Source organism: Anguilla anguilla, chromosome 12 (genome assembly GCF_013347855.1).
Source record: "Anguilla anguilla isolate fAngAng1 chromosome 12, fAngAng1.pri, whole genome shotgun sequence".
NCBI lineage: Eukaryota > Metazoa > Chordata > Actinopteri > Anguilliformes > Anguillidae > Anguilla > Anguilla anguilla.
The window spans coordinates 20,713,222-20,732,360 of record NC_049212.1 but is presented as its reverse complement, the minus strand read 5'-3'; the positions used below and the strand labels follow the sequence as shown (position 1 = coordinate 20,732,360).

Genomic DNA, 19,139 nt, shown 5'->3' with positions numbered 1-19,139 from the left:
TGAGGCTGTTATGCCTATTATTATAATGGGTCTCATATTGAAATTGATTCTGTACTTCACTTGCATTTGGTGAGCTATTGACAATGTATGGGGTAAGTTTTTGTTTCCTGAAATTTTGCAGAAGCATAAATGTTTTTTTTCTTTCTTTGTGGGGGAATTTCAGGTTTTCTGGGCATATTTACTAAAATATGAGCTATATTATGCAGATTCCATGTTGTTAATGGAAAAATGTCAAAACATATGCTAACTGAAGCATATGGTTTCCATGTTAAAGGCTAGTATGAGGGGAGTGTTTTCTCAGCTGTTTATGTGTAAATTAGGAAAAAAAAAATTGTGTCCCATTTGTGAAATGCTTTTCCTTGGATAATGATGTAAGGAGGTACAGCTTGTCAGATGGATATACAGATGGATGGCATAATGATGGATGGATGAAAGAACTTGGTGAATGTAAAATGGATGTTCACACGAAATACATGAAAATTGGCAGAAAGCATTAGGCCAGCATCAAAAAAGATAAAGTGGAGCATTATGTAAGCAAGGAACAACCACATTGTGTAACAGGAGTCTCATCCTGCAAACTGCTGCTTTTTGGACTTAAGTCTCAGTGATCTGCCCCGACAGTTTATAACCCTCAATGGACGTAAGGCTTTAAAACATTGTTTTATTTGTATTTCCAACTGTATCAAGGCTCCAAAAATAGCCATTGACCTACATAAAATATGTAGGCTACTACTATGTCTAATCTAAAACCTTTGGTGGAGTCCAAAGCTAAAGAAAACCAACTGCCATTTATGCCTTTACCAAGAGTACAAAAGATTTTTCTTTTCTTCTTCCACATTCAGTTCTCCATTCTTCAGAAGGTCACTTTAAGTGTGATTGCAGGTTTAGCTATGACTGCATGTATTCTGAGAGGACTAGTAAGTCTGGAAACTGGTGAAAGTGAAAGGAGAAGTACATGGTGCATTTTTGAGATACTATATGAAACAGTGAAATTTAGTTATACATTACATTAGGCTACATGACCAAGATATACATCTCCTTGTGTAGCCTATCTGATGTGACTTAATTTGAAGGTTTAGTACTGAACATTGACCCCAGTCCTAACATCCATCCTAAATATGAATATAAACACACATTGACATGCATTAGTGTTGTGCTCGAAGACAGATACCTTATTCAGAACTGCCCAAATAATGAATGCTAATGATGAACCTTAATGATTTTATCCAAACATCGAGGCTTATATTTGTAATTGTATTTTTTCACGTGGGCTACTATCATGATTCAAGATCCATCCATCTATTATGTAACTCACTTATGCTGGTCAGGGCCACGGGGGTTCTGAAACCATTCCCAGCGTGCAGTGGGCGAGAGGCAGGAATCCACCCAGGATAGGTCGCCAGTCCATTGCAGGACACGCACAACATTCATGCACATACTCATACCTAAGAGCAATTTAGACCTTTCAAATCAACCTGACCTGCATGTTTTTGGACTGTGGGAGGAAACTGGAGTACCTGGAGGAAACCAATGCAGACTCAGGGATAACATGTAAACTCCACACAGAAAGGCTCCAGCTGGGATTCGAGGACATTCTTAATGTGAAGCAACAGTGCTACCCACTGCACCACTGTGCCGCTCCATATTTTAAGACTTACTTGAACAAATTCGATTTCTTATTGAATCTGTTTCTAACTAAATTTTATGAAGGAAAAACAGGATGCTCTTTCTTTCAATTAAAGGCCTATCAATGCATTTTTCTAAATTTGTTACTAGCAGCAGCTGCCCAGTAATGTTTTTTTTTATTTTAAACTTTAAGCACTTAGTTGTGCATGTTATTTAAATAATTTCCCACTGCTGCACATGAGATATATAGGTTAGTTTAATAAATGAAAGCTTTTTAAAACACTGTGATTTTGTTACACCGTCGGGTGCAGGGGGGTGGCAGGAATTCAGTGCTGCCAATACATTTCTTCCTTAAATTACACAAACCGGACATGCACAAATAATTTGAAAACCGGACATTTTGGTTGAAAACCGGATGTCTGGGAACCCTAGCCATAACTGTTCTGTGACTGTTCTGTGAGCCTTATTTATGACTGCTGTAATTCTATGACACACTGCATGAACCTACAATAAAAACAACATATTCCTTTCTTCTCACTTGCCCCACTCATTTTCCTTTCAAAACCTCATTGTTCATTGTCCTTCAAGTTAGGGGGGCGGTGGTGGGGTTCCGTTCATCATTAATGTAGCCGACAGCGATTGTACTTCCTAAAACTACTTATCTAAAGTTTATTGTTCTGTTTGTTTGTAAAAGCCAGTTTGAAGCTTTAAAAGGCCAAAAAGTGCAATCTGAGTGAAATTATGTTGGAAAAACCCCAATTGTCTATGCAGATAAACACAGATAATTTTTGTGGCTGAATAGATACACGGACACATAGTGACTTTGTCGCACACCTCATACGTGCATATATACAAATACATACAAGAAAAATGTTAGATTTCTCCTCTAATTCCTACTAAGGGAGCTGAGACCTCTTGGATCTGAGACTGTAACAACTCAGCATCCATAAAACGTTTTCAAAGTGATATGTGGAATGCTCTAGCGACGTTTTTAAAGATGCAAGAACATCAGCTGTGAGTCAGCTGAGCAGTGTATGTTCTCAGATGCACTGTAGCATAGTGCTCAGAACTGTGACCCACTTTTTCTTGTGCCAATTTGTGTGGTGGGAACAATTCTGTGTGGGTTTGGGCTGCTACCTTATTTTCTGTGAAATACACTTCAGGGACACAGGAATGTGCAGCGTCATCACCAAGACTTTGCATATGCCTGCATATTATATATTGTGCACACACACACGCACGCACGCACGCACGCACGCACACGCACACACACACACACACACACACCACTGATATGGGTGGCATGATGGAAACTGGCACACATTAATGTTGTGGCTTTTTTCTGCAGCTTAAACTTTGAAATAGAAACTTTTAAATGTCAAGTTGGCTTAAATGAAAATCAACATCAGTTTTTAACAGTAAATACAGTGTGTCATTTAGACAGTAATTTCAAGTTTAAACAATCTACCAGTATGCTAAGGGCTGAAATTACATGGTTGTCTTTTTTTAAGTTCCTATGCCTAGTATCAGGTGGCTGCTTAGTCAGAAAAGCTCTTTAAAAAAAAAAAAAAAAACAAGTGATTGAAAATAATCTTAATAATCTTGTATGTAGTATTTGGTAAGCTAATATAATTTCATAGGCACTTATGTTTCCATCATTTATTTATTTATTGTTAGCTAATATTAGTGAGCTGTTTGTACAAACATTGAAACTTTCACTTTTTCCAGTTGCAACTGAACTGTAAGTTCAACTACTGTTTGATATGTTAAATGTATGGGCTGTTTAATATCTAAATAATTGGATACATTGTAAGAAGGCAGCCAAAAAATCAAAGGTAACAACCCCCTTAAAGAAAATCATATTGCTGTGAGAACTTGTCTTTGGTGTAGCAACTAAAGACAGAGTGATGTGAAAGTAAAAGAAAAAAATCATATTAAATAACTAGCATGATGGTCATTTAGAAAGTTAACATGACTTCTCAGGAGTTTGCAGTATGCATACCTGGTTGAGAAAACAGATAATACAGACTCATAAGCATGCATTGGTATGCAGATATGTGTCTTTATCAAATTATAATTTCCAATGTTTCTGTAGAAATTTCTGGAATTTTTCCAATCAAGTCCTGACATCTTACATTCATTAAAAAAAAAAAAAAATGTAATCACAACAAATCTGCCACCCCATTTATAAAACTCTACACACCACACGCAAGAACACACACACATGAACTCATGTGGATAGACTAACACATGTGCATAGTAAAAAAATAATAAAAAAACAAAAACGAAACAGATATATATTTGGATATGTATATATATATTTTTGTGTGTATACAGGCAGCTGTTAAATGTAAGTCCCTGTCAGCCACATTTTAAAAGTTATTAAAATGTGAATAATATTGCCAGCTTTGTAGTCAAACAATCGTCAGTCCTCATTTTCAATGCTGATCCCATGATGCATGTAGAGGCTGAGGACGGTTCCCTTCCAAACACTGTTTACCCCCTGTTGAGCCACAAACCAAGTCTTACATGCTGTTTAAGGGTCTAGAATCCAGTTTGACACTCAACTTTGAGACCCATTTATTTGTAATACGATTACTTCCTTTTGCAAAAATCACAAATTTCATCAATGGACTAGCACAATGGCCACCATCATATTGGATGAGCTTAAAAAATAATGATCATTGCTTTGATGACAAGCAAAACCTCATAAACAAATCAGCATACTCCTATTTATTTATTTTTGCTGGCAGATCCATAACTACAAAAAACTAGCCAATACAATTCCAAAACTGCTTTAAAAGTTTTTTATTTTTATTTTATTTTTTAACTTGTAACTTAATTAAAGAAAATAAAAATGTGAAACTAGAAAAACATATTCAAATCATCATATTCAAATCATGCGTAATTTCCCATGCAGAAAATAAGCAGATCAGGCATTAGGCACTTTGCCACTGTTAAGAAGTGATCAGTCTGTCAGAAAGGCTATTTAAAAAAGCATGGGGGGAGAGGGGGGTGGGGGGTGGAGAAAGGAATTAATGCATTCTTCTGCTTGCCATGAAAATGCTTTCATTTGAGAAAGTGGTTTATGAGGTATACAACTGAATGAGCTGGCTGGGAGGATTGTGAATACAGAAAGGTGAATCATGTAGTGCACAGGCAGAACTGAGAAGCCTATTAGATGGAGCCAGGTGGGATCCACTGCAAAGAGAAATATGTGATCATCTGCTTTTGACTTTGCCCCTGTACCCACAGGATGGGCTTGACATTTACAAGATTGCAGCTGAGACTATTTTATCCCACTGGTACTTTCAAGACATTGCATGGCACCTCTTGAACAGAATGATGATTATTTTCTTTCAGATCCTGCCTGTCTTTGCTATTTAATCATTGTTACTCAAGTCAATGAATCAGACAGATCAAGCAATAGATGTGGCTAAATGGTAACATGAGATCCATGACAAATCCGTAATGAAATACAGGTACATGACAATTTCTCATTAGAATTTGATATTTTCAGCGGAAACGTGTGGACAGCCACCAAGTCAGTTCAAGTCTATCTCATCAGTTATCAGTAAAAATAAGTTATAATTTAAACGACAAAGACATTCAGTTGGTATTGTAATGATTCATTTTGGTATTTTAAACAATAATTACTTTTTTATATTTAATATATTGGCTCTGTATTTTTTATTTTCATTTTTTGTAAACCTGTTGTTGGTGTGCTTGCTGTTCCATCTGGAAGCCATGTAGAACTGGAGGATCTCCAGCCAGCCTGCCATCTGTCCCTCTGGCTCCTTGTAGAGGAAGGGCGAAGTAATGGAAGTGCAGACTGCCCACAGCAGGAATTTTGTCCCATACATATGGATGTAAATTGTGGGCAGTGGCCACCACAGCCAGGAGTTCCCACGAAAAAAAAAAAAAAACACTGTTACGGCACTCGCAGCTGAGGATCCAGCTGCGGTATGATACCAGCTGCTAACGTTGCAGCTGCCCCTCCCCCAACCAGGAAAATACTGCCTTCCTGTGTTGTTACCACCTGTGTCTGCATTAAAAGCTCTCTTGAAATCCAGGTAGAAAAAGACAAGAGGCTGAGTATGGGCCTCCATAAGTTTTCACAGGGAAGCATCACAGTACTCATTCATCTGAATGATATGCCATCCTTTCTATGAGGCAGTGCAGAGGAGGAGCTGAGGTGGAAGGCCAAAACAAGCTGTTGAATTTGAATGACTGACCCAGGAGTCGGTCTGCTGATCACAGCAGTAACCTAAAGCTAGATGGAGGCCATCCCTTGTGGGCCCATCACATGACCATGGACTTTACATTCACAGTTATAAGCTTAAGGTGGCACAGGCATCATCAAGGCAGAACCACATGGCAATAGGTTGTCGTAGCTTTTGTCCATTTGACTATGAAGTTCCTTGAGCCCGGGAAATAAGTTCAATGAATACGTCATTATTATTATTATTATTACTATTATTATTTGATAAGGAGGTGCATTGCTGCCACAGTGAAAAACATTTTTTTCCCGCTCAGTATGTCATAACGAGAAGCTTCTCATCTTGTTATAATGAAAAAAACAGCCCTTTGAAAATGAGACGCAGAATTAGATCGCTTGCACCAATGGCTTATGTGCAAGTTTTACTTTAGTATTGGCTTGAGACATAATGAGATTCTGCTGTCCTTGAGCACTTTAGATGATATTTGTATTGGTATTGTTAAGTATGCATACACTAAGAAAATTCAGAAATTAATGGGGCTGTACAGAAGAAGAAATCAGTCTGACCCTTCGATTACAAAGGCTACTGGCCTTCACTGAACAAATTCTGTGTATCATTTTTGATAATGACATCATCGCATCTTGTTATAATGAAAATATTATTCAACAAGAAAAGTTTCTTGTGACGAAAATATGTTTTCCCTGTGGCGGAAATGCACTGTCATATTATTATTATTATTATTATTATTATTATTAATATTAATTATTATTATTATTATTATTATACTTTTTAAGCAGATGTTTCTGGCTATGCATCAGGGCCAGGTTCCAGTGACTAGTCCCCATTTTGAGTTCCAGGGAGCTGAGCCATTCAAACCTAGTGATTTAGGCCAGGCTAGAGGGCATAGAGGACAAATTTAGGCTATTTTCTCTTGTCGACACAGAACCTCCAGCTGCCTCACTTTTTTTTCACTTGGATAGTTGAGTTCTGTTGGATGGTCCAGTGACTCCTGCAGCTGTTTTATTCCTGATCGTAGGCAGCACAGAGGATATCTGATTAAAGGGAATAGGGGTGGGAGAGGTATTCCCCTGCTGATGTCATGCTGTGCAATGTTCTGGCTGGGTTGCAAACCTCGCTGAACCTGATTCAGTTCATTGCTGCTCCTCTGCACCACCTGCTTGATCTTCACAGACCTAGCTTGAGTCTCCACTGCTCTGACTGCGGTGTTATCTGTTTTGGGGGAGTTAATGTGCAGTCCCTGTTGTTGATTTTCAAGGGACAGCCTGTGGTTTGACTGGTGACTCCCACTGGGCTTAGAGGATGCAGACATTTTCCCAAAATTTAATTATGAGAGAAGAGAATGATCTTGCTTTGTCTCCCTGAGGCTGTCATTAGTGCTAATAGGCAGCCCAAATTTAACTCTGGGGAAGTGGGAGTTCCTCTGTGGTCCTCTGCTGGTAAGGCTAGCAGTGTAGTACGGAAGATGGCTCCCCTTCACAATGGCTAGCTAACCTTTTGTCATCATATTTACTGCTGCAGCAAAGATGAACTCAACGTATCCTGATTGTCAGCTTCTGGTGATGACGGTCGAGGCTGACCCCATTCAGCCTCCAGCCCTAAAATACTTTCAGATAGGATTTTAACCTGCCAGACAAGATTCTTGTGTTCCAAACCAACATCTGTTGCCCTTTAGCTGCAGCCAGCTCAGTTCAAACTGTTTAGTTTGGTGGATCCCCAGTATCTGGCAGCATCCGGGTGCACAACAGAGGAAATCTGGTCCAACAGACTACATCATTTCTGTACCTTAATGGAGCATGAGAAGCTGCCCATTGCAATTCACCATAACATTTGGCAGTTTGATTGAAGCAGAGCTTCAGGATTAGGAATTGTAATCTATGTCAAACCTCACCTCATTTCTTGCAGGCAAATGTCTTCCAAGAGTGAAACTTGCTTCCTCTAAGCTTCTCTCAATCTGAATTGCAGGGGTTGGTGCCTGCTTGAGAGAACATAGAGCTTCTCTCTCATCATCTCAGTGGCATTGCCGGACTGCCTCTGCAGGGTTGCTGGAAGGATTTGGTAATCACATTGGCCTACTTCCTGAACATTGGGAATAGCCTGCTGTGCTTTTCCATCAACATCCTCAACTAGGTGACCTTCCATTTAATCCAGGGCCCATCTGTGGGGCTAGAGTGCCAGGTGATCTTGAGTTTAACAGGTTTTCCAAGCTCCTTTGCCATTGTTGCAGGCTACAATTACTTACCTCCTGTATGCCTGCTGTGGAGATTAGATTATTCATGAGTGCAGGGAGCCTCTTGTGTAGTTCCTTAGAGTAACTAGGTTGATACTGCTGATGATCTATGACCAGTGTTAACCCATTATATGTAAAAGCGAATTCTGGATTGTGGAAGCCTCAAAAGAGAGGGGCTTAATCTCGCTGCCAGTTCCTGTGATTTGACTTCCAGTGACAGAATGATTCTTTTCTCCAAGCTGGAGTACATTTTATTGATGTCCTTGTGCATCCTGTCCTCCACATACATCTTTGTATTACTATTCTGCCATTTCAAGTAGATAAAAGCCTAGATATCACATCTGAGTGTTGACTACTACTGACTATAACCAGGATTCGGCAGCAATCCGAGACAGAATCATTTTACCAGCAGTAAATATGGTTTAAGTGGGCCAGGGTTTCCCAAGATACTATTACATACATTTACTAGAGGTCCAGAGGGCTGCTGTAGCTGTGTAAAGCTCTGCATAGCTCTGGAGCAGAGCCCTTCAAAAGTGTTCACTCTTTTTTTGTCTTAGCTTGCAGTCATGACACTTTTAAATAGGAATGCATATTTCGGATCTCTCTGCTGAAGACTCAATTTAATTCCTGTGTCCAGGAGATGGAATGAAATTGTAGAAAGACACAGATCAGGAGAAGACTATAGTCACTGAATATCCATTTGGGCATAGCCAAGTCAATCATAAAGATGTGGAAGATGTATTGTGCCAAGCTTTTATTAACAGTTGTCAGCTACTGACAGGTTATTATTATGATGCATATTTATTATGCTGTGTCTTTCCAAAAGACGAAGAAAAACAATGTTTTAATGATCCCACTGAAGGCTTGTCTGATTTTTGGTTATTAATTTAAGGAAAAGATTTATAGCAACAAAATAGGAGCCTGTTGAAAAAATACACTCTGTTATTCCAAGCATACCATTCCAATACACGATTCAAATTGAAATGGGTGTATTTTGAATTTACTTTCAAAGTTACAAACATTTCATAGTTCAGAACAACTCCTATTCCCAAAGGGTTTGTATCTCTGCAGTTCTGCTGTGTTATCTTTTCATTCCATTGTGAAGCACCTTGAGCTGCTTGCCTCCTTGTATAAAAGATGCTCTATAAATAAAGTGCACACTAGCTATATTCAGTACACACCTTTCCAAGGCTGTATGAGCGGTGTGTGTGTTTTTGCATGTGCTGTGCATACTTCTTTGTCAGTTAACAATACTATTCCCACAGAAAGGGAAGGTGAGTACAAAAAAAAAAAAAAAACATCCAAGGAAGGACTATCAGACATACATGACACAACTCTTAATCTCGCATGACAATTTACAAAGGGGGTGGGGTGATTATTCAGTATTGCAATATTTTACACACATTTTTACTTTAATTCAGAATTTATTTTTCCTGACATGTAATGTTTTGTTAAATAATATATGCAGTTTGATATAGTTTCTGATATTTGACATATCCAGTCGGGATATCTTTTCCTGATATCCACTTTGGCAGTGTAATCATATTTTTCTTGTGCATGAAATGTCTATGAAAACTGGTATTATTTTGTACGATATGGAGCATCATTACGATTTATGCAATTTGAATATTTTAAACTCCCGTTGTGGGAAGGCCTGTTAACATATCTACGGTAGATAGTTCACAGTAACTGCATGATCCATTTTTCTTCCAGTTGTTGGAAAATATAAATCTAATATACAAACAAAAAATCAACTGGCTTGTTAAACAGGCGTACGTCTCGCATGACTTCATAAAATATCAAGCAGCATTCAGCCACAGTGATTTGCATTCGACAAAGCAATCATAACACCGTGTCCAACGCTCGCGAGGTTTCTTGTGCTTTACAGCTAGTGAAATGTATTAGTACTGCCTGGTAACCGAGAAAAAAAATTGTGCTCTGTTCCATTAATAAATCCGCAAATAGCCTATTACAGCTCTCCCATGCATGAAATACACAAAGAGACAAAGAACCAATTGTAGAAGAACAGGTGAGCGTCGTTATATCTCTATTGTTTTCTATCTGTGCAGTGTTAGGCATTAAGCTTGCTTGCTACTTACGGAATCCCTTTTTTCTCCTTATTTAGAAAGCAAAGTGATTGTTGGCAGCGTGCTGTGCCTCCAGATGTACGAAAATGAGTTGGAATTGAGTGTGCTCTATTTATAGATTGTACGTGTTCTTTCATAATCTCGATGTCATAAATGTTACAGTATAATCATGGTTAAAGAAAACATGCGCATAAGAGGGAAAGTTGACCAAAGTTTTATTAGTCATTTTCTATGTGGAATACATTTGATTGTGCCAAATCGTATCCATTCGCTTATTTCGTGTTTAGTACATTCATGGTAGTTTAGAGAAACTGATTTTATTTTATGCGCTTCGGTGCATGCAAATTGGTTTATGTATCATTAAATGGAAATACGGAACTCTGTCATTCGAACTGTTGGCATTGTATATAGTTTGCTTGGAACGTGACAATGGTGAATAATCGAGGCCATGCAGTCAGTGACTCCGGTTCATTTGCAATATCATATGATAAGTATATAACTACACCGAAAGTCAGTTACTTTTTTTGCGAACAGGTGACGGTGCTCCATTTCTGGAGATAACGATGTGGTTAAGTTGGTCCAGTAGAACCCCATTTTAACTCATATATTGAGATAATAAAATAAAAAATCTCTCAGCGAATGCAACAAAAGATAAAATGTTGGTTAATGTCTTGATATTCATTTGCGCCTCAGTTTTGGTAATATCATTGCTTTTCACTGTTAACTATTTTTCTGACCTTTAATCATTGTTTCACAAGTGATTTTCTATTATTCTACTATGTACAGCATGTGAATACCTGTTCACTCAGGAGACTTTACAAGTCTGCAGATTGTCATCAGTAGGCTACCACGTTCTGAAAGTGTATGGAACTTTCAGGATTTTGTAAATTCTGGCTGTCTGGAGATAGCAGTTGTGAGAAGTTAGAGATAACTGCCTGTTTGCCTGCATAATCAGACAGTTGCAAACAACTAGTAGTTTGTGCAAAACAATTAGGTACCGATCCACAGAGGCAAAGAGGTAGCTAGACAGGACCCTGCAAATTCTTTCAAAATGAACTTGAATGATTGATTGATAGCTGGTTAGCCTGCTTACTATAGCTCCCTTTAAACCTCAATTTGAAGCACTGGTAACATTCTAAAGTATTATATAAAAGAATTAAGATTTGAAAAATATATATTATTGGTGTATCATAGTCATATTAGTGACTATAAATATTTGTGTGTATTTCTAATTTTCTATCTCAGACCTGAAACAGTAAACTTTTTGTCTCTCTTTATCTTCTGTAATGCATGTATTGCTGAGTCAGCAGTACAGTAAAGTTAATAGGCTCTGATAACAGAGTACTATACCCTTGCACTGCCTGCACCCCCCCTTCCCTGCACCTGTGAAACATGGGGAGTTTGCACACCACCTACTAGCTCTCAGACATTTGGGCGCAGAGGTCTTAATTTGCTACTCATCCCAGATGTGACTGTTGGTAAATTGTGGAACAAGCTAATCAACTGCATTTGAAGCTCCTGTTCTCACTTTTTGTTCTCAATGTATGTGAACAGAGAAGGGAACATAAAGTAAAAATGGAATGGAATGTGCTGACAGACCTCATTTTTGAGGGTGTAGTTTTAGGGTGCTGAACAGCTGTGCTGGTAAGTGTCTGTATGCCCCTGTCGATGAACTGTGACTTGTAACTACAGTTCCTCTTCACTGATGCAGTTTGTTCATGTTTGACATATGTTGTTATCTACATTGTTCCTCTTAAATATTACGTTAAATATTTGTACAGTTTTTGTGACCTATGCCCTTGTTATCTTGGTATTGACTATTTGGTCTCTTTGGAACTCTGTTAGTTGCCATATGTTTCTTTGGAAACATGCATATCAGAAGTGTTGATAGTCAGACCTTTATAGCTGACACATGCAAATTGGCATTCAGCTTAATATAACACAACTGTGTAGCTACCTTTGCATTTGTGATTCAGTTACCTGAAAGTTAAAGTCCTTTTCATGTGGAGTTTTGGTGATTTTGTCCATCTACTTTGCTTGGGCTGCATTTAGCCTATATAGCACTTTTTATCCAAAGCGTAGCTAGTTTGCTTAGCTAGTTTGCTCATGTGCAACAGTTAATGTATAACATCAGACTGAAACCTTGTTTAACAAGCTATCTTATAAGCCAACTATGCGCTGCTGGTCCAAAATCGTAAATAGAAGATTACTCTTTAATTCACACAATTTTCAAAATTTACACTTACAGTAGGCCTATATCAAACCAGTTTTCCAATTTGCATACAGTGGACGTGAAGTTTATTTCTTCTTCAAGAACATGCTAACTTTTAGGAAGGACAAGTATCTTTAATAACATACTCACACTTTTAAAAAAATGACTTTTAGCCTAGTATGGGCCCCTGTTTTCCTTCTTCAGTCTGTGACCTGGAACATATTAACCAAAGTGAAACAAAATGACCTTACTAGAAACACTAGTAACACCTCATTTGACTCATAATGACTTCAAGGCAAGTGACTGGATTAATTCCATCTTCAATGTAACAACCTTCACTCTGTGGGGGACAAAATGCCTGGAAATTAAAGATTGTAGTACATTCTTAATGGGACAGTGTTATGAATGTGTTCATATACTTGTGATTTCTTTACCTCTGACTGGTCATAAATTACTGTTCAGTACTAGTAGCATGCCGTTAGTAGCATGTAACATAACATACAGCGATCATTTTTGTATAAGCTGATTTTGATCATCTGTGCAAGAATGAAAGACAATATTTGAAATTTTCATAACAATGGTAAGTATTTAAGGTCAATATTTGCTAACTGCCACTGCAATAATAACTGTAATAAGAGCATCAATATGTTTTGTATTTCTGTGTAATGTGGGAAGGGCGGGGCTGGGCAGTGCAGACCATCTGGCTGTGCTGACTGATTATGTCAACTGGCTTCTCCCATGCTGTCTCTGCAGTCTCTCTCTCTCTCTCTGGTCTCTGAGATACTGCCGTCCAGACCCCCCTCCAAGACTGACGGGAAGCAGTGGCATTGTGACTGCAGTGACTGCGGTGGCTCGGTTCTGGTCTCCTTAAATGTCATCAGCATCCTCTCAAAAACCTTTGAGCACGACAGTGCCCCGTATCTGGGAGCTGTTGCAGTATTGTTAACCAGATGGTTTTGATTAATTGTATTGTTTCTCTTTCCTTCCTTTTTAAAACACACCTACATACTCTTTATATAAAAAAATATAGGCATAAAGGATACAACATGGCTGGATCAGAATCAAGTGCTAATTTAAGCCATGTTATATATATTTGCACTATGGATTACATTGTGATTCTTTAGCATGTTGTTGACAGAACTTGCATTGCTTCCCTCATGTGCCTGCCTACATAGCTGGCAAGCTATCTACATCATATTATAAGCTGTGAAGCAAATGAGTCAATATGATGCGATAACTATCAGGAACCTACAATGAGTTCATGTTTTACAGATGAAACTGATGACACAGGTTTACAGTTTCACCAGGCATAAGAACTGAATTTTTTCTTGTCTGGTGAAACAATATCCGCGTGTCGAAACATTGAATCATGACATAAATAGGCAGGTATTTTGAGAAAACAGGCCCAACTAAAGTCATTTGGATTTGAGAAAATTAATATGACCTGCCATGCCCTTGTTTTTGTTCTAAAACTAGCACCACCCTTTTTTGCAATGTTGAAATGGCTGTGTAAGCTTAACTGTTGCACCGCAGAGTGTGAAGAGGCTGTGGGTTAACATTATGTTTCAGAGGAGTACGTGTGCTTGTCTAGGTTGCAGTAATGAGCACCAACACAAACTATTTAAAAATGAATACAAATGTGAGACATAGCATTTAAGGTAAAAAAACACTGCTTAAGCTTTATTATTTCAGTGTTTTCCTTTTTGCTTTAACTGGTCTCTGCCCTTCTAATTTTTAAGCATAAAACTTACAATAAATTGTGAAAAAATATAAGAAATATCAAGCAGAAATATCGATAATGGACTCTTGATAGATCTTACAAATAGCTGTATTGAGTAAAGCCCTCACAAGTGCCAAAACAAACAAAATCTTTATAAAACAATGTATAATTATAGAAATATTTACATTCATAATTGAAAATGGTAACATTATTATTTTAATCAATAATGTACTCATGGGCCCCTCCAGACCATGGTGAGTCAACACCTCTATTGTCCCGATTCATTCCCTTGACAATAGAAAAAAAGAACTTGGTTTCTTCTGCCTCTTCCTCTCCATTTTTATGTTTCACTTCAGAGGAGCAGTAATAGTTCTGTTGCAGTATGACTCCAAAGTTTTTGACCAGAGGTGTCTGTGTTTTCAGCATTGAACTTTGAAAATAATAATCTCTGAAATGGGAAGGTACATGCTATAGTGTGTCCAACGGGAAATCCTCTATTTTCTCGCCTCATACAGGAAATGCCACATTTTTTTCTCTTGTTTTCCACTGTAAACGGATTCCCAAGATCCCTGTTCATAATCTGGATTTACAGGGATTTCTCAGATTTCCCTGGTGGTGTGCTGAATGGGCAGGCTGTGCTGTAGGTCTAGTGCCAGCGGCCTGGCTGTTCTTTCTGGCAGTATGGCACTCTACAAGGTCACTGTTCTCTAAACTGTGGGCTAGGCTTTCTCCTTCACCAAGAGCAGACAGCTGCACTCTCAGGTTGTGCGATAGCAGTCCTCCTTTTCTCTCTCTCTCTGTCCCTTCTCACTCACACTTACTCTGACTCTCTGGATCGCTACCTTCTTCTCTCCTACAGTGCGATGTTGTCTATCCCTGTTTTTTCTCCACAAAACTGGCAGTTTTGGAATACACAAGGGACAGTTGTCTTTTTCTGTTTTTCACCATTGCCTGATAGAAGTAAATAAATAGGAAAGCTATATATAATAGCTTTTTTAAAGCTAATATAAATAGCAACATTAATTTATACTTGGTGTGAATCACTACTGTAATAGTACTTTAGTATCTACGATGTATTTATATACTTGTGTTGCTGGTTATGTGACATGTTTTTAAACCTTTGGCACAGCAGACACTGAGTTGGCGTGTTGAGAGCGCCAGTGCTGGGCTTTCTGCCAGCATGCCGAGCACTGATTGTACAGAACCTGAAACCGTAGCCACAGCGAGCATCTCTAAGATGATGCATATAATATATATTGTAATAAAATGGAAAAAGACAATAGGAAAACACATCTTCAGTGCGTTATTGCATGTTGATTTGGCAGCCGCTTTTCTGTGTTTGTATTTCAGGGCCCATTAAACATGTGAAAAGCACACCCGGGCTCTGAGAGGAACTCTCCTGGGGGCAGTGTGAAATGGCTGTGTGTCCGCAGTGTGCCGTACCTCACTGAAGGCAGAGCCTGTGGGTTGGGCCCCGGGAGGGCCCGTGATCACAGTGCCCTTGTCCTCCCCATTAGTACCATTGCACATATTGGTCTTTGAGCTGTAGGGTTGTAAATAATGATTAAAAATGTCTGCAGCGCATACACCAAGGCCTTTCTATCGCTAAAGATGTGGCAACTTATTTTTGCACTAAAAATTAATGAGATAATTTAGATCAAATGATAACATTCATAGAAATCATACAAAACTACAAATAATGATAACAGCCATAGCTACCAGAGTTGGGGTCAGGTGCATTTCCCTTCCAATTCAGTAAATTAAGGGAATTAGCTGAAAAAAGCATTATGATTATGTGTGTATTTGTTTCTCTATGTCATGAATTCCACTAAGGTTTGTCCATAACATTGTCTTAAAATGAAAAACGGGTTGTTGGATGGCTCATTCAGTTAAGGCACAATGTTGTGGTGCATGGATGAGCCCCATGGCCTTGGATGAGCTTCGGACGGTGCCAGTGCCGACTGTGGCCGGTAATGCGTCGCTGAGGGCATGGCACGGTTCATTCGGTTAGGGATCAGTGTTCATTGCTCTCTAGCGACCCCCACTGGTCGATCTAGCACCTGTCATGAAAGGTATTCCTCCAACTCAGCTCTGTACTTTGAAAAGCTGGCATCATCAAGTATTTTTCTGAGGAAAATTATGGATGTCTACACTCTCCTGAATCGGAAGCAGCATTCACAGCATGAACACGGCTGCCCTTGCAGATAACTGACCATTAGCAAATTGGGGTGGGAATTGGAGATGCTCAGCCCTGCTTTGGGCACAAATTATATATACATAGATGAAATGAAAGTGGAAGCTTTCTTCATAAACAGAATTATTGGCAAAATGTGTTTGCATTGAAATTATTGTAGGATTTTCTTTCATATTTAATTTAATGCTAATGACAAATCTTCATTAAATCCAGGCCATACCGAAACAAATACAGACAATCAGGATGCTTTTGTAATAGCTGTATCCATGATATCATTTCTAATGCTGATATTGTATTCATGTGTTTCTGACATTTTATCTTGAAAAAAAAGAAAAACAAAACAGCCTGTAATTACCACAGTTTTCTAGCCAGCCATGCTAATGACTAATTCCCTTGTAAAACCATTATATGACAAATGATCTTCCTGCCAGAATTCCTTCTATAAACATTACCCCTGATATTATTTTTAAATAACTGCAGAATAATTGTGTTATTTTTCGATATAACAAAGATTCTTTTTTCTTGTTCTGTCCACCATGAACTAATACAGAATAATTTAATTCAACTGCAGAGGGAGTTTATAATAAACATGCTGCTTGTTTGGGTAATACATGTGAGAAATACACGTTCCAGATGCTGCTTTCTATCTGGGAATCAAACCTTAAGATCTTATTTTTTTCTGATACCAACTTGGTTTGGTAGCCCGTTAATAATGTCCTGGATGTGGCAACAGATACCAAACAGACAGGATTTTTTATTCTAAAACATTTGAACATGTAGCTTTCAACCAGTTGTCTCCATCTCAAGCAGAATAACCCCTTGACCCAAACTAGTCAGGTTTCAAGTCTGGCCACACCACTGAGACTGTTCTCTTGCAGTGGCTCTTCAGTCAGTGTGAGCTAAGTCCCTCAACTCCATCCTCATCCTCTTAGACTTTTCTTCTGCATGCAGTGCTGTCAGTTGTGGATCATTCTCTCATCCCTTGCTGAGGTGGGAATCCTAGCCATTGCACAGTTTGACTCGGTCCTACCAGGTGACCTAGAGGGGATCCGTCTCCTTCCTCCACCCCATCTTGAATAGTGTCCCACAGGGCTCTTCTCTTCTTCTCTCTTTAAACTTTTCTGGCATGTCACATCATTCCTATGCTCATGAAACTTTTCAGATTTTTTCCTTCCGACACCCAACTTGCAGCCTCAATGTCCACCCACTGCCTGCAGCTTAAACGGGGGAAGACATTTATCTGCAACTCCCAGCAAGGGGTTCCCACGGATTGATTCTTCAGTCACTATTAATAGCTGTGTAGTGTCTCTCTCCCAATCAGCTAAGGATATTAATGTAACCCTAGATGACCAGCTGAGCTTCTCTGAACACATTGAGACAACCTCATGTGAAATGTACTTTTGTAAGCCACTTTGGCTAAAAGTGTCTACAAAATTACTAAACTGTAAATTCATGAAATTACCCAGATCCATGAATTCCAAGGTAAGCTCATTTAGAAATTCAGTTTTTTGTTTTTAAAATTAATTTAGGCCACTTTAAAATGTTGGGTAAACAGATTTAGTAGTGACTATTAATGGAAACAGGTATACAAATTGTTGACCTTCATTAGACATTTACTGTATTAAGATGACAGTTTGTAAAAATTGGGAAAATTCTGCTAAACTAGCAGTAAGGGTAATGGAAACAGTTGCATTTTGTAAAAGAGACGCTTACCTCTCATCTTGCTTAAATTGCGAAGAAAGATAAAACATAATTGTTTTGTAGAAATGATTAATTTGTATTATTGTTACACTCACGATGTGTGGCTCATTCAAACCATTTGGTTTTACATTTCACTGACAAAGCAGTTTGTGTGGAAACACCTGTCTTGGTGGATGTGGAAGAATGAGACGCAGTTATTTTTAGCTCTGAAAAGATGAATTTGCTTCAACAGTCAGAAACAGCTAGTGAGAATTGTCACAAGGGAAACAAATTGTTGATAGTGGTAAAAAGACTCAAGGTAATGACTGAACAGCTAAAATGCTATTTAAAATAAATTATTTTCACATTGTGCTGACAGCTGATTGGGTTCAAATGATAATTTAAAAAGGCAGTGTCTGGTAAAGTGTAGTAAAGCTTCACATTCAGTGAGCCCATGAGCCAGTCAGAACCAATGGGCCTCCATGATAACGGTACATTTAAAAATAATGATGATGGAAGGAGGAGCACTGTATTCTGCATTTGGCAATGCAAATGATTCATTCAACTGCATTTAATGGGCTAAGACTGCACAAATGTATCTATTTGTGTTAAAGAGATTTTCTGCTGAGTTCTTCAGCGACGCGACTGTTGAGTTGTAGCACCTGTCATAGGCACAAGCTCTGATATAAGCACAAAGCTCTGATATAAGCACCACGCTGTCCCCTTTTCAGCATGAAACAATCATACTCTGGCCTACCTGCCATTTAGTATTTACAGTAGCACTTGATGCAATATTTTTGTCGTAACTTGCGTGATATTTATATCATTAGTGTGATTAATAATGATAATAATAATAATAATAATAATAATAATAATAATAATAATAATTTATTCCCTAATTTGTGTTGTCATTTCTGATTTAAGGGTAGCGCAAGGGCACTCCTGAGATTTTCAGCCACAATCCCAAGCTACTCCACCTTGCATTCTGTGAAAGATCCCTGTTTATATGCACACCACTCAGGGGCCTCATCTGGCAGGAAGGAGAGGAGAGGAGAGGTGTCTAAGCAGAAAGAATAAAGCTGCCCTCCTGAGACAGTAAAACCCTATTTTGCAAAGTGGCTGACTCATTTGAAGACGTTATTCTAATTCTTT

General features: G+C 38.5%; 1 protein-coding gene across 3 annotated transcripts in view; it reads left to right on the top strand.

Annotated features, from left to right (window-relative positions):
• Positions 1-9,937: 9,937 nt before the first annotated feature.
• Positions 9,938-19,139, top strand: part of LOC118210328 (cholinesterase-like) — a 33,745-nt gene continuing 24,543 nt past the window's right edge. For 2 of the 3 annotated variants that reach the window (XM_035386423.1, XM_035386422.1), the window contains exon 1: positions 9,938-10,123. The gene's annotated coding sequence lies outside the window, so the exon portion shown is untranslated. The remainder of the gene's footprint in view (positions 10,124-19,139) is intronic. The other variant, XM_035386421.1, reaches the window with a different exon arrangement.